Consider the following 17,191-nt stretch of genomic DNA (forward strand, 5'->3'; position numbering starts at 1 on the left):
CTGGCCTCAAACTCTATGGCTCAAGCAATCCTCCCACCTCAGCCTCTCAAAATGTTAAGATTATAGGCATGAGCCATCATGGCCAGCCAAATGGAAATTTCAGAAATGAAAAATACAGTAACCAAAATAAAAACCTCACTAGAGGGGCTCAATAGAAGATTGGAAAATAAAAAATCTTACCAGAGGGGCTCAGTGGAAGAACGGAGGAGACAGAAGGAAGAAGCAGTGAACCTAGAGATAAAACAATAGAATTTACCCACTCTGAACCGAAGTGAGAAACAGACTGAGCAAACAATGATTACACTGGGTGAAATGTAATTTGGCACGAAACACTTGAGATCACATCTTATAGGGATGGTGCTTCATCATAAAATGTCGCTTCCTAAATAATTCCTGTTCCAGAGCTGTTGCAGTTCAATTGTTTAAAGGTAACAATTTTTTTTCTTGTAAAGGTGTAACTGTTCTATGGAAGACGTAATATACATGTCTTTCTTTCAAAATGATTACAAAGTGAAACAGAATGTTTAGATTCTAAAATACTTTTAAAAAGTATGTAAAAGCAGTTTGTAAATTGCACAGTGCTAGGAATGGAAGCTATTAATATTTTAGTCCAACCCCTTTATTTCATACATGAGGAATTTCAGGCCAAGAGAAAACAAGTGACTCACTTAAGGTTAACACCTAGTTAATGATAGACTTGGGACTGGGCCTCCAGTCCAATAACAACTCATGTAAATATTTTTTTCATTAATCAAAAGAATTTTAAAAGAGACACTTAACCATAAGAAACAGGATAAAATTTAGAGCACCATCTTTTTACTGAACGTAATATTCTGGAGTTTACGAGAAGTTAACTTCAAAACAATCCACAGCATTGGGAAAGATGACAAAGAACAATCAAAATACATCAAAATATAACTTTATAATCAAGATTTCCTATTGCTAAATACTAATAAAATAAAAATTTGTTATCATCTCTAGCAAAACTTTTCTTATGTATTAGCTAATGGGAGTTATGGAATCAGTGGTAATACAATATGACCTAAAAATACAGTCATTGTTTTCCATAGAAGCTCTGTTGCTTGATGAAGGAAAATAGGTCTTTATAGAAATGAGAGATTAAGGGAGAAAGAAATGGATTGCTTCATAACCTGAGAACAGAGTGATTCATAAGAAAAATAATTCTGTTGCATGAGTAAGGAGAAGGTGTACATTTATGCCTCTACATCAAGTGTAAAAAGCAATTTCATTATTTCAGCAACTGTTTTTCGGATTTCAAGTGTAATGCTACTATATTTTCCTTCACTTTTTATTACCCATTAAGCCCCTTAACACGCCCCTTCCACCACTACCAAATCAAACCTCTGTTCTAAGTCAATGCCCAGAAGCTGAGTTTCATTGTTACACCCATGCAAATCAAGTTGTGAATATTTTGCGAGGGAGATCCTGAAAGAATGTCTTTATACAAAATAGTAAATCACAACTGGGAAAGAAACTTGCTGGAGACGTGTGCTCTGTTTTATGTCATTTGGAACAATAGCAATCTCCAAAATGCAGAAGTTTGTGATTTTAGAGCCTGGGAGCACTGCTATTTGGTTACCCAGATTACAGGCCGTGGTATGTTGGACTGGATTAAAGCAGAAGAGGAATCTGTTTATCCCCTCCGCTTTAAACACCAATAAAAAGCACTGTTCCTCTCTTGAAGGTGCTGAAATGCAAAGCAAGCTCCCTGCTCCTTTTCTCTCTCTTGGTGGCATTTGAACGTGTAAAGCTTTGAATACCAATTGCTTGAACTGGACATATGTGAATCTCTTCTAATCCTACTAATCCTGTCCCCAAGTGCTTCTTTGTATGTGGAGGCAGCACACATAGATCTAAGTAAAAGTGACCATAATCCTGGAAATGTGGAAAAATGTCCCAGTGTGAGAGATGCGAGAGGGAGAGCTCCCTGGCAGAGGGACCTGCTGAAGAAGCTATTGTGTCAGTTCAAGGAAAAAGAGGGGGGACCGAAGCTCAAGGGAACATATGAAGGAGCCCTCTCACCTTTTCTGAGCTCCTGGGAGGAGAACAAACCCACCCAGCTGGAGTCCTCCCGTGCAAACAGCCTTGATACACTCAAGCAAACTCACAGAACTGAGACAGTTTCCAAAGGCTGGGAAATTCTTCCAGCGGCTGCTTTCAGCAGCCTGAGCCCAGCAGGCCAGGGCCTGACGACGTGAGGGCTTCATTATGCCACAGAATTTCCTTTAAGACAGCCGGCCTGTTTACAGATTTCTGAGCCATTGCTCCCTCTCAAATGGGAAGGGAAAGAGTGGCGGAAATTTCAGTAGAAAAATCAAGACATAAAATAATCCTACAGACTCTACCTTGTCAAAACTTCAAATAGAAGGAGGAGATACACAGTGAGTTTCTAAATTACTCCGTTTTGCTGAGGCAACTTGTGAGACTCTGACCATCCTGGTTGCAATTGTCCGTAAGGAGGCACCGCAGCTTTTGAACTTTCTAAAGGAAATGTGGCCGCATTCTCCTCCTTGTAAAGAATGCGTGAATCCATCCATTCACAAATAATAACTTTTGCAAACAGAGTATTTTAAAGTTTGTGGAATATTTAATACTGGTTTTTGAATCATGTTACAAGGACTGAGTGCTGATTAACGATATAAGGGTTGCATTTTTCAAAAAGCATTTCCAGTTTTACAAGCCCTGTGAAAAAGATGTGTAGATACTGCAATCTCCATTTGATGGAAAAGATATCATAATTATATTAAATAAAGTTCATTGATCTGAAAGCATACATTTTTCAAGCCACATATGCCTGACATATTTTAAAAGAACCATCAACAAAATACCCCATCCAGGTAGTTAGTACAACTTAAAGTTGTATCAGGTGATACAATTCAAACATATTTATTTCTTCTGTTTTGTTCAACTCATGTTCGTTGTTCATTTGTTATTTGTTTAAGTATTAATTGCTATTTAAAACTATGCAAAAAATTTTAGGCAAACATTATTTTCAAAACCCAGGTCATCTTAGGAAAATAATCTGACTGTACTTAATATTGAAATAGAAGGTTAGTGGTGCCATAAATGTAAATGAAATAGAGTATGCAATATAATACAATCTAAATATATATATAAATAAGCAACCACAAAAGTATCTTCCCTCCACACCTGAGAGAACAAAGTTGAAATAGTTTTGAATGAAAAAAGTTGTTTTGATGATGTAAAACAAACAACCCTCCCTCAAAAAGACAGATATTAAGGATCCTAATTATTTTACTTAATGAAACTAGTTATGTATCAGACACTATTGTAAGGAACTTACAAATATTGAAGCATCATAATAGCCCTACAGGGTGGGTGCTGTCATTGCCTCCATTTACAGATGAGGAAAATGGGGCTGGAAGGGACTTGGTAACTTGCCCTGGGCACGTGGCCCCTGAGTCACACTGAAAGGCATCCCAGCCTCTCCAGGCCTCACTCCTGGCCTCCCTCCCAGCTGCCTCTGTTTTTGACACACCTACTCTGGAGACATGGCTATCTAGGTTGCTAGATCTCAAATTTACAGCAATAAAAAAACCCAAACAAACATAAAATGCATTTTTAAGGTAGTTTGCTGTGAGATAAAGAAAAGCAGAATCAAGACAATGATTGGCTTGCATCTCCTGGCAGCAAATTCCAGCACAAACATGAAACTCAGTGAGCTAGAAAACTTTCTACATGATTTGGCAGAACAAAACTCTAAGAAGAAATTTCTAATAAGATTGATGAAATTCAAATCCCGTTTAATGCTGTATGTCGGAGAGACCTAAGGAATATTTCTCAATGAGTATTATGAAAGATCTCCACAAAGCAGAGTAGGAAATTGAGGTGGTTCTTTAGAATAGATTTGTGACCTTGGGAGAGCTGTTTCCTCAGTCTGTGCCTCAGTTTCCTCATGTCTAAAATAATCTTGAAGGTCCAGTCTATCCCAAAAATATTTGTGATTCTAGAACTTGTGTAATTTCAGACAACAGCAACAATCAACCAAGTAGTCCATAGATAAAGAGCTCATGGGGTTAGTGTATACAACAAATTAAATATGACTTATCCTCGGGGTTCAGTTACCTCAGCCTGACACCTTTTGTCCTTCTTCACCTCATCTGGGTCCACCTTTTCCTTAAGCTGTTGCTGTTGGTAAGCAGCTTCACACCTGGGGTATCCCATACCTCTCATATCTTGTGTTTTGCACAAAGCTTCTGTAATGGCAGAAATGGTTTTGCTCATGCATGGACATGGAAGAGACTTGACACCCCCTGGGCTAACTCTGGATCAATGAGATGTGGGAGCCAGTGGATACCTGTGCTCCTCTTCTGTTCCCTGGCAGAGGATTTTGAAGTGCATTCTATACAACTCTTCAGAGGATCCTGGCCAGACAGAACCCCAGGGATCCACAGTAGTAGCCAGCTGCACTTTCCATCCTTGTGTTGGAGCTCAGGACTTACCACCCCAAAATATGACTGTAGAAGACCAGAATAGGCTACCCCAAAAGATACCTCTTAGGCATATTGATTATTTTGAGCTGGCTATTTGGAGGAACTGCAGACACAGGAGTGACTGAAAAGTTACCCTTGTGTAAGAGAAATTTATATCTGATGAAAGAAAACTTCAGCTGAATTATGTTCAAAAGAGTTTAATTGAGCAATGAACAATTCATGAATTGGGCAGCTACCAAGCCCGAGTAGGCTCAGAGACTCCAGTGCAGCCATGTGGTGGAAGAAGATTTATGAACATAAAGAGGAAAATGACAAATGGAAAACGGAAGTGAGGTACAGAAACAGCTGGTTATAGCTTAGCATTTGCCTTATTTGAACATGGTTAGAACAGTTGGCTACATTTGACTGGCCAAAATTTGGTGATTGGCACAAGTGTAGGCTAAGGTCTGTTTACACCTCCACTTGTTATAGTTCACGATGTACAGAGAAACCTTTATGTCAAGCTTAAAATATATAAGGAGGCAGCTTTAGGCTAAATTTGATTTAACACATCTATAAAGGAAACTTTTGTTAGTAAAAATATCTACCAGGAAGAGAGCTGCTCCAAGACAACTTTTATCATCTGAGAGATTTTATCTTTAAAATCAGACAACCTTTATGTATCCTGTATTTCCTCCCTCATCCTCCCATAAATTGCCCCCACCACATCTTAGAAGCCCAAGCCCCAATTCCTTTCGGCAGCTCAGGTTAATATTTGAGCCTCGATCATCCAACTACTTCTTTCAGCCTCTTATTTTTGAGTTTTTCTCCTGTTAACTTGTCTCATGTTAATTTAATCATGAATCAGCCAACAACCTAGAATTGTAGAAAGAAACAATTTTTTTCCTCTCCTACACCTGTATTGACTTTTCTTTATTCTGTTTTATTCTTTTCATTGCTTATTCCCATTTTGTTTTGGTTCTACTTCCCCCAAATACACCATCTGCACACAATCTCTTATCTGTATACAAGCTCTTATCTCAGATCTGTTTCCTAGGACAATCTTGGCTAAGACATTCCTTAAAACAGTGCGGTCAGACTCTGTCAATAGATGTATGGTGGTCAGAATAAGGGAGGGGATAGTAACTTCCTTCATAAACTGGTCAGCCCCAGGGTAAAACTCTACACTTAGCATTGCCACCGCATCTGAAGAAGTCATTGACACGCAGAACTGGCCCAGGAGGAAGCCTCCAGAATTTGGAAAAACTGAAAGCTATGTCATGGAACCCAGCAGATATTATTCTGCAGAATAGTATTCATCAGAGAGTGTAATTCATATCATTAAATATTAGAATAATCTTTCTGTGTACAATGGGTGGAAAAAAACAACTTTATCAAGTCAATTTTATAAGAAATATTTAACAGTTCAAAACTTAAAAAAAATAAAAAGGAAAATTGCGTTGGCAGGTAGCATGTTTTCTCAATCAGAAAGAACTGAAGAATTCTTGGCAGTGAGCTCACAGAGGGAACCCTTTGATGGGCTGAACTTGACTTTCAGAAGAAAGTACATTGTAGCTTTAACTCAGAACTGGGCTTTCCTGATGGAAATCTGGCCTGAGTTCTAACATTCTTTCACAGAACATACATGAGATTTTTAACAGTGCCAGAAATGGACAAACAAAAATGAGGTAAAATGAGAAAAAAATGAGTTTTTTTCTCTAAAATGAAACAAAATGAGAAAATGAATTTCTGAATGAGCTAAATTCACTCTTGCAACAAACAGCGGAAGCGGCAGGAATCGTCAAAGTTGTTCCATTAATGAGAGGAGTTTTGGACTTGAAGTTATTTGCTGACTACTAGACTAGAACTGAGACGCACCCGACTGCACGTGGTGTTTTGAATGGAATTCTAGAATATGGAGAAGTTGCTTTGAGAGTTTAAAGCGGGAAGGAGCTCTCTGAAATCCACCTGCTGGCTCCCAACTTTTTCTCATCCTTGCACTTTGCAAGCAGCACTGCATGTTGAGTAGATGAGGAAAGGGCCTTAGTTCTAGAACCCTCCCTATAACTTAAGTGGTGACAGCCTTTTTCTAAGCTGAAGTTTGCTCCGCCTTTATGTTAAAATAAATATAATAACGCTACCTTAAAAATAAAAGCATTTCTAATATAAAACACTGTTTAATTGGGCACAGTGCAGCCTTGGAAAGATGTAATAAGCAGGAAAGTTATATTGATTTGTTTGTTATCACCTTAATTGTTGACTCTGCTGTGTTAAAAGTGATTGTTGTTGTGTTAAAAGTGAAGCAGTTTTCCAGCTGCAATGCTAATAAATTCCAAGATCAAACAAGATCTTGCTAATTACTGAATTAATGAGGACAAGTTCACAAGCAGAGTTATGTTCATAATTACATGTTTCAAAGCATCTTGAAGCAAAATAAGGTACCAATTTGTGGCTCTAATACTTGGCCTTTTTTTCCTTCAGAATGTATCAAGGAAGTACATTTTTTGTGTTTTACGTTATTAATAATGTACAACTTAGGGAACATAATTCTTTGGCAAATTAAGAGACTTATTACAAATAACGTAAAGCAGAAAACTCAGCTCATCATTGCCTACGTAAAAATACATCTAAAGGAAGAAAAGTATCACATTTAATGAAGGAAGGGCCGGGCGCGGCGGCTCAAGCCTGTAATCCCAGCACTTTGGGAGGCCGAGGTGGGTGGATCACGAGGTCAGGAGATCGAGACCATCCTGGCTAACACGGTGAAACCCCATCTCTACTAAAAAAAAAAAAAAAAAAAAAAAAATTAGCCGGGCGTGGTGGCGGGCGCCTGTAGTCCCAGCTACTCAAAAAAAAAAAAAAAAAAAAAAAGAAGGAAATGAAATTAAAAGCCACTGGGCATTCATTCTCCCTCCTTCAAGCTCCGTACATGTAGACAGAGGAAAATGAGCTCACGGGGAAGTTGAGGCTCTCCTAATCCCATTGCTCTCTTTCCAACATTTTCTTTTGGTCGTGCCTGTAAGAATGGAGGAGACATTCACCATCATCCAAGAAATCTTTTTTTTTTCTCCTTAAGCAAAAACTCACCAGCAATCTGGAATGGTTTAACACCTCTTGTTGGTGTTATTCGGGTATTTCTCAGAAATGCTAATGAACAATTCACTTTGGCACTTTAGATAAACACAATCTGGTGGTATTATTTGGGCATCATTCACACTTGCTAATGATTGACTCTTTCTGGCTTTTGTATGCCAGAGCCAAACCTATGACGTCGTTGGGGGCCTGAAAAGCAAGTAACTATCTCACCTTAGGGGAAACTTGTAAGTTGATCAGCTTGAGGTTTAAGCTGGTGGTTGCTTAGGTATGGCCTCCTCAACATAAGACTGGCCAACTGGAACAAAACAAACTTCAGCCACCTCCATCAGCGCCACATCTCAACTGTGTGCAAGCACTTACCAGGAATTCATCTGTGTATAGTGTTGTGTTTAATACACCAGGCATGATAAACAGACACAGTCTTTGACCTTCTGAGGTTTTATAACCTAAAAGGAAGGGGCAGCAGAGATAAACATATTACTAGTTAAACTGTATATATAGTGAGTTAAACTAGCTCACTGTAGTTCCAGTGCTTCGCAGACAGAGATACAGGAGAAGCACTTTTAATATTCAGTAAGCACCTGAAGCCAGTTTCTACCTCTGTTTTTTGTTGTTTGTTTGGTTGGGTTTTTTGGTTTGTTTTCTAAAAAAAGACAAAAAAAAAAAAAGAAGCATATTTCTGCACCCTACCCCCTTTTCTAGAGGAAGAATTGAATAATTCAGGTATTTAGTTAATTCCAGGGATCCTAGGCTCTGAGATCACAGTTTTATCTAAACAAACCCATAAGTCAATGACTGTAAGATTTATATAAAGATGAAGTTGTTTTATCATTTTATCTGGAAGAATCCATAAGTCAGTGACTGTAAGGTTTATATAAGGGTGAAATTGTTTTGTCATTAGTTTTGTTTTAAAGGCTGCATGGTCCCAACCTTTTTACTTTCTCAGAGAAACACCCCTGCCCTCTCCACCCTAACCTCTGCTTTTATTTTTCTGTCTGAGAAGAAACCTTTGGAGGAACGTAGAGCTTGCAGACATTACACCTCAACGGTACTTTTGTGCTTTCAGCATTTGCTGCCAGGAAATTATTCTGAATTATTCTGGCAAAATTTCAGCTCTGGAAGGGTCCTGCCCACCCCAGCCCCCCGCCATCCCCCGCCCCTGCCATGGTGGGAGTGGGGGTATGGGGCTCGGTGTTCTCAGATGTGGAGAAACCAGCAGGGGGTTAATCTCCTCTACAAACATTGTATCCTCTCCTGACCTTCCTATGCATTGGAATCAAGGGTAAGAAGTTTCTTTTGAAGCTTTCCTTTCCTTCTTTATTTGTGTACCTCAGAATGTAGGCTAACCTCGGCTTGGCAATGAGGAGTTTCAGTTTGGCCAACTGGGAAGTTGCTCTGTGATTCAAGAAGGTTTCAGTATCGGCTCTCCTCAGACAATATGAGGGTGTCAGTTGTGTGTGAGTTTACAAGAGCCTGAAATCTGGGATTGTATATCCCCACCCCACTCTTTCCTTTTCTTTTTTCTTTTTTTTGTTTTGGTTGGAAAAAAAAAAAAAAGGCTGGTTTAAACAAGGTTGACATCAGGCCTAAATAATACCAAATTATATTAATTAACATATTAAACAAACAAACAATAGTCTGACAGGTGACTTGTGGAGACAGAGTTTCTCCATGTCAAGCATACTAGAATATTAAATTAGTAAGTCTATTTTTATTTTCTCACAGGCAATGCTTAGATTATAACCATGGGAGTAAAAGCTTCCCAGTATTTTAAGAAATCCTGTTACTCGTGGAGTGACCGTCATCAATTATCTTAAAGCACACCAATAAATTCTGCTGATTTCCAAAGCTAGTCACACTTTCAACTAAAAAAAAAGTGCCTTATCCGCAAAGCAATTTGCTTTTCAAAATATCAATACAATTTACTTATGACATTGCTCAGGGATTAATATAATATAAGGTCCCTAGCAATTCATTTTTTCTTTGCAAGTCGTAAACAGGAAGTTGACAATAACTTGTGGCTCTGGATACGTAAAGTATATTTGTGGAGTAAAGAATCCTTTATTGTCTGAGCTGTAGGATAAATGTATGTAGATTTTGACATCTTCATAGCCCCATTGCAGTAATTTGAACCCATTGTTAAAACACAGTGGATATATTCCAATGGATGTCAACCAATTTTTATCAACTAGGTTTCAGATGAGGAAACCCTAGCCCAGGAAATGTAGGCAAGTTACTTGATTCAAAGAAAGAAAAGTGCCCACCTGGTCACAAAAGAAATTTAGACTAAATGCTATTCCAGAGTCAAATAGAGCACTGACCCTTAAATCCAGACTCTTATAAACCTTTGCTGAGCCCCGGTGTTAAAAAATATTCAGATCAAATGGCGATAACGCTCCATTCTTCCAGGGTATTATTTGGAGCTTTTCTTTACTAAGGAAAAGACTCAACAATATTTTGCATTTGTATAATTCCCCCTAAGTCCTTTACGAATGCTATTTGTCTCACTTTGCAGGTGAAACAGCCTTATTTCAGAAAGATATTTACCGAGTTTTCTTAACTGGTAAAGAGAACATACACAGCATCTGCCATCATATTTAGTTATGATTAAAGGGAGATTGCTGATTTTTTTTTTTTAAGTTTCAGTTTCTAGTAGAGGCATTTGCTGGTGTTGTAAAGCCACTTAAGGACCATAGAACTTAAGGGATTCCCATTTGCCCCTTGGCATAGGGACTTGCTGGAACCTTCTCAGACAATGGAATAGCAAATGGCACCCAAGTAAACAGTCTCAGCTAAGTTATAGAAAAAAATGAAGGCATGGATAGCCCTTAAGCCCTACTGCAGAGTCAGATATATACATGGCTCATTTATGTTATTTTCTGATTGTTGGTTCACTTCAAAATAAAAATATTTAAGTGGAGGAAATATTTAAATGTTAAATGGAATATCAAGACATTGCAACTCTTTCTAGTTCAATTGAATATTCTAAATACTCAGTGCTTAATGAGATTGTCTCAGTCTAGGTCAGAAGAGTCAAAAAGAAAGTTCTTTACAGTTGCAAGGGCTGGGTTTTAAATTGCTATGTGACCTAGAAATAAAGATAAACTCATTTATTTTCACATACAATTCCCTCAGCATTTCCAAATGAAAACATGTTCATTTGACTAGCCTGTCACAAAACAGGGTTACAGAATGTATCTAGAAAAGCGTTTAACTTTCAAAGGCTGTTATTTAACAACTTCTAGGAGATAATTGTGAATATTGTCAAATAATCCAAATTTAAAGATGCTTAAAAGAGACACAGTGCACATGGGCTAAGGTAACAAACCTCTCACACTCAAGGGAAGCACTAATTCAGGTGTATTCCAGTCAGGATGTTCAATGGGATACCTCCTTTCCAATTCTGCCTACTGTCGAGTCTGTGCAAATGCTTAAACAGGCTCTAAAATAATTACGTCATCACATCTCTTGAGTCACCAGTCACTGCTAGAACCCTTGGTTTGGTAATACAATAGAAATATTGCAGTGGTTGCATAACCCTGAGCCACACTAGCTGCCTGTACTAGCTGTCTGCCTATGTCGGACTTAAAATTCATTCTACTCTTTTCAAATACATGTAAGAATGGGTTTTTTTCCAAATACATGTAAGAATGGGTTTCCTTTTCTTTTTCATCTCTCCCTTCCTTCCTTTCTTATCTCCTCCCTCCCTTCCTCCCTGCCATCCTCCCTCCCTTCCTTCCTTCCTTCCTTCCTACCTTCCTTCCTTCCTTCCCTCCTTTCTTCCTTCCTTCCCTCCTTCTTTCCTTCCTTCCTTCTTTCCTTCCTTCCTTCTTTCCCCCCTCCTACCTTTCATCCCTCCTTCTGTCTTTCCTCTGCTGTGTTTCAGCTCTCTCCTCATCCAACTTTTATATTTTTGTACCTTTGGTTCACCCCCTCCCAATAATGTCAGAGAAAGAAAAGGTTAGTAGTTGTTCTTGTGTGAGTTATTTTTCTTCTGTTCCCCCAACCTCACTTTTTTTGGTCATTCCCGTGCCGCCCCCTGCTCCCCCACCTTACCACCACCAGGAGACAGAAGAGGAAGGAGAAAGAGACAAAAAAAAAAAAAAAAAAAAAAAAAAAGATTAAGACATAAGCTGGCTCGATAAGCCTGTGACCGGTTTTCTTACCAGCTCTGAATAAGGGTACAAGGATACAAAAGCAGCCCGCTCTATTAGAGCCAGCGCGAGGTTGGTGGGAGCTCTGGCTTGATTGTATGTCACTCGGAGAAAGGGTGTTTCATTAATTACACATTAACTATGTGCACTGAGTAGAAGGTAGCAGATAAAAAATGCAGATGTTTCTGCAGCCCAGTAGAATGAGAACTGCTCTTGATCCTGTCAAAAGAACATTTTGAATCAAAGGGGTTTCATGGGATCCAGAGAGTTTTGTGGTCCAGTGCTATGGTGTGGCCTTTTAATCATTAAACCCTTTTATAGTGGTGAAATGAACATCCATTGTCATGGCCACACCAATGAGGCCATCCAACCTGGCAAAAAGGGAGGGCTTTGCTATATGGGGAGAGGGCAATGAAAGAAGGGGACAGGCTCACAGCTCTGTGGAATTCAGAAGGTAACAACAAAAGTGCATCCCAAAGAAAAGACTGGCTCAGGTTAGTTTGTTCTAATTGCTTTTGGCTGCAACACTTTCTTACCAGCCAAACACGTCCTGGCAGAATGAACATTAGTGTTTTACAGACGGCTGGCTCCCCCTTTTGTTTTCAGCCAGTGTTTTACTGGCTCCGTTTAATTTTTACTGTTCTTTAAGTGCAGGTTACTTAGGAAAGCTGATTGGAAATGGTATTATATTCTTAATCACTTTTCTACAGCTGTGGGAGAGCCATTAGCATTGGCAGAAGAAAGAAGTTGATCCCTCCGCCCCCATCTCCTGCCCTTGGTCCAACTATGCGGTCTATGCCAGGAAGCAAGAGTTGTGGAAGAAATTACCTCTAATTCCAGTCTTGGAAAGGAGCCTGCATTTTGGCTGGCTTCAAAATCATAGGCTTTTAGTCATATTTTTTTCCTGAACATTTCCTGTGACTTCTACGTTCCACCATTCTTTTCTCCTACAGTTTTCAGTTAAAAAAGAGAAACACTCGATCTTTTAATACAGCTTTTTTCATTTTCTTTTTATTGTAGTAAAATATACATTGGCATGAAACTTTTGCCATTTTCTTATTTTTATTTTTAATTTTTTTCTTAGAGACAAGATCTCACTCTGTCATCCAGGCTGGAGTGCAGTGGTATGATCACGGCTTACTACAGCCTCTGACTCCTGGGGACAAGTGCACACCTCCATGCCCAGCTAATTTTTTTAAATTTTGTGGAGACAAGGTCTCACCATGTTGCCTGAAAGGGTTGAACTCCTGGGCTCAGGTGATACTTCTGTCTCAAAGTGCTGGGATTACAGGTATGAGCCCTTCTGCCCAGCCACATTTTAGCCTTTTTTTTTTTGAGATCATCTTGCTCTCTTGCCCAGGCTGGAGTGCAATGGTGCAATCTCGGCTCACCGCAACTTCTGCCTCCTGGGTTCAAGCGATTCTCCTGTCTCAGCCTCCCGAGTAGGTGGGATTACAGGCATGTGCCACCACACCCGGCTAATTTTGAATTTTTAGTAGAGACGGGGTTTATCTATGTTGATCAGGCTGGTCTCTACCTCCTGATCTCAGGTGATCCACCCACCTTGTCCTCCCAAAGTGCTGGGATTATAGGCATGAGCCACCGTGCCCAGCCATTTTAGCCATTTTTAAGTGGCATATTTACATGGCATGAAACTTACCACTTTAGCCATTTTTAAATGTGCAGTTCAGTAGCATTAGGTACATTCATATCATTGAAGAACTGTCACCACTATTTATCTCCAGAACTTTTTCATCTTCCTCAGCTAAAACTCTATCTCCATTAAACAATTTATTGGCTGGGCATGGTGGCTCATGCTGTAATCCCAGCAATCTGGAAGGCCAAGGCCGGTGGATTACCTGAGGTCAGGAGTTCAAGACCAGCCTGGCCAACATGGTGAAACCCATCTCTACTAAAAATACAAAAAATTAGCTGGGTGTGGTGGCAGCTGCCTATAACCCCAGCTACTCGGGAGGCTGAGGCAGGAGAATTGATTGAACCAGGGAGGCAGAAGTTGCAGTGAGCTGAGATCATGCCATTATACTCCAGCCTGGTCAACAAGAGCAAAACTCCATCTAAAAAAAAAAAAATCTTGTTCCCCCCTTCCCCCAGCTCCTGGCAACCACCGTTCTACCTTCTGTATCTATTGAAGGGGCAGAAAAGTGTGGTACCTTTCCTTACCCATCATAAGGGTCACAGTCAACACTCCTGTAACAAAAGATAGGTTAACAAGAGAAAAGTACAACAAATGTATTTAATCAAAGTTTTATGTGACATGAGAAACAGCAGAAATGAAGACCCAAAGATCCAGGAAAAACTGTCTATTTTTATGCTTAGGATCAATGAAGAATGGACAGCCATGTAGAAATGTCATTGGACCAAAGGGTATGATCTAGTGGTGACAGGCTATGGGGAAAACCCAGCAAGGCCTGACTGTTCAGATTCTTCTTGGTCTTTCTCTGTGTAGCCTTCCTTCCTCCTGGGCTTGGGTAGGACCCCTGTGGAATGAAGGTCTTTAAGAGAGTGACCGTTCTAGGTTTATGGCTTGCTTGGGGGAAAAGAGGTTCTAGTTTCTATGACCCACTTTGGGAAAGAGGAATTCTGATTTCTATGACTCGATTTATGGGAGAATGAGGGGCGAGAAACAGGAGGATGGCAGAGGGTCAGAGAGACCTTGCTTCTGAGACCTTTCAATCTCCTTAGTTCTTTTTTTTTTTTTTTTTGTATTTTTTAGTAGAGACGGGGTTTCACCGTGTTAGCCAGGATGGTCTCGATCTCCTGACCTCGTGATCCGCCCGTCTCGGCCTCCCAAAGTGCTGGGATTACAGGCTTGAGCCACCGCGCCCGGCCTTCAATCTCCTTAGTTCAAAGTACTCAGCATGCCAAGGTGCTATGCTTTGGGGTATCATGCTCTAGTCCCAACATTATAAATTTGACTACTCTAGATACCTTAAATAAGTAGAATTATACAATATTTATCCTTTTCTGACTGACTTATTTCACTTAGCACAATGTCCTCAAGGTTTATCCATGTTGTAGTATATGACAGAATTTCCTTCCCTTTTAAGGCTCAAAAGTATTTATTTATATGTGATATGGCTTGGCTCTGTGTCTCCAACCAAATCTCAAATTGAATTGTAATCTTTAATGTTGTGGGAAGGAGCTGGTGGGAGGGAGCTGGTGAGAGGTGATTGGATCATGGGGGCTGAGTTCCCCCTTACTGATCTCTTGAGTGTGAGTTCTGGTTGTTTAAAAGAGTGTAGCACCTTCTTCTTCACTCTCTCTCTCCTACCGGTCATTTAAAGATATGCTTGCTTCCCCTTCACATTCCACCTCGACTGTAAATTTCCTGAGGCCTCCCCAGTCATGCTTCCTGTGCAGCCTGCAGAACTGTAAGCCAATTAAACCTCTTTTCTTTATAAATTACCCAGCCTCAGATAGTTCTTTATAGCAGCATTATAATGGACTAATATAGTAGTTATGTACCAGATTTTGTTTATTCATTGATCTATTAATGGACAATAGGGTTGCTTCCATCTTTTGATCCTTGTGAATTATGCTGCTATACACAAGGATGCATAAATATCTCTTTGAGTTCATACTTTCTATTCTTTTGGGTATATTTCCAGAGGGGCATTGTTAGATCGCACAATAATTCTATGTTTAATCTTTTGTGGTACCAAAGTACTGTTTTTCACAGTGGTCTCACGTTCCGACCAGCAATGTACAAGCATTCCCATTTCTCCTTATTCTTGCCAACACTTTTTTGAAGCCAGCCATCCTAATAGGTGTGAATGGTATCTCATTGTGGTTTTAATATGCGTTTCCCATAAAGAAAATATGGCACATATACACTATGGGATACTATGCAGTCATAAAAAAGCATGTCCTTTGCAGGGACATGGATGAAGCTGGAAGCCATCATGCTCAGCAAACTAATACAGGAACAGAAAACCAAACACCATATGTTCTCACTCATATACCTAATGCATGTGGGGCTTAAAAAGCTAGATGACAGGTTGATAGGTGCAGCAAACCACCATGGCACTTGTATACAATGTAACAAACCTGCACGTTCTGTGCATGTATCCCAGAACTTAAAGTAAAATTAAAAAAAGAAAATAAAAATGTGTTTCCCAGATAATTTGTGATGGTGAGCATCTTTTCATGTATTTATTGGCCATCTATGTATCTTCTTTGGAGAAATATCTATTCACGTCCTTTGTCCATTTTTGAATTAGGTTGTTTTTCTTTTGTTAAGTTATAGGAGTTTCCTTATATATTCTGAATATTAACCCCTTCTTAGATACATAATTTGCAAATGACTTCTCCCATTTCATGGGTTTCCTTTTCATTCTATTGATATTGTCTTTTGATACACAAAATATTTTAATTTTGATGAAGTCCAATTTATCTAGTTTTATTTTATTGTCTCTGTTTTTCGTGTCATATCCAAGAAATAATTACCAAATTCACTGTCACAAAGCTTTCTCCCTGTATTTTCTTTTAAGAGTTTTATAGTGTTAGCTCTTACATTTAGATCTTTGATTTATTTTGAGTTAATTTTTCTATGTGGTATAAGGTAAGAGTCCAACTTCTTTTTTTTTTTTTTTTTTGGCAGGGAGACAGGGGCATGTAGATATCCAGTTTTCCCAACACCAGTTTTGAAGACTATTCTTTTTCTATTGAATGGCCTTGGCACCCTTGTCAAAAATTATTCAGCCATATACACAAGGGTTTATTTCTGGGATTTCTATCATATTACATTGTTCTATATGCCTGTCTTTATACCAGCACCACATTGTTTTGATAACCAGAGCTTTGTAGTAAGTTTTGAACTCAGGAAGTGTGAAATCCCTGAATTTTTTTTTTCTAGTTTTGACTATTTGAGGTCCCTTGAGATTCTACATGAATTTTAGATTGATTTCTCCATTTTTTACAGAAAACATAATTGGGATTTTGATAAGGATTGCATTGAATCTGTAGATCATTTTGGGTAGTAGTAACAACAATATTTCTTCCAATCCGTGAACATGTAATGTCTTTCCATTTATTAGTATCTTTATTTTCTTTCAGCAGTATTTTGTAGTTGCACAAGTCTCACCTCTTTGTTAAATTTATTCCTAAGTTCTTAATTCTTTTTATACTAACCTAAATGGAATTTTCTTAATCTCTCTTTTAGGATATTCATCTAATTTAGTTTTTAATCAGGAAGAATATAGAACTTTTACCAAATTCCCACCTGAATCTCATCCCAAAGCAATTGGTACAATGAAGTGTGTAGAGGCTGACCAGAAACTACTTCCCAACTCCTGCTTTCCCAGCTTAGAAATGCAGATCCTGCTGTCTGCATTTCAGGTCATGCCCTGCTCTTCCTGGCAGAAAGCCACTAGTGGAAATATAAAGTCCAATGGAATCTTCTTTCTTTCTTTCTCCCCTTCCTTCCTTCCTTCCTTCCTTCCTTCCTTCCTTCCTTCCTTCCTTCCT

Source organism: Piliocolobus tephrosceles, chromosome 5 (assembly GCF_002776525.5).
Source record: "Piliocolobus tephrosceles isolate RC106 chromosome 5, ASM277652v3, whole genome shotgun sequence".
NCBI lineage: Eukaryota > Metazoa > Chordata > Mammalia > Primates > Cercopithecidae > Piliocolobus > Piliocolobus tephrosceles.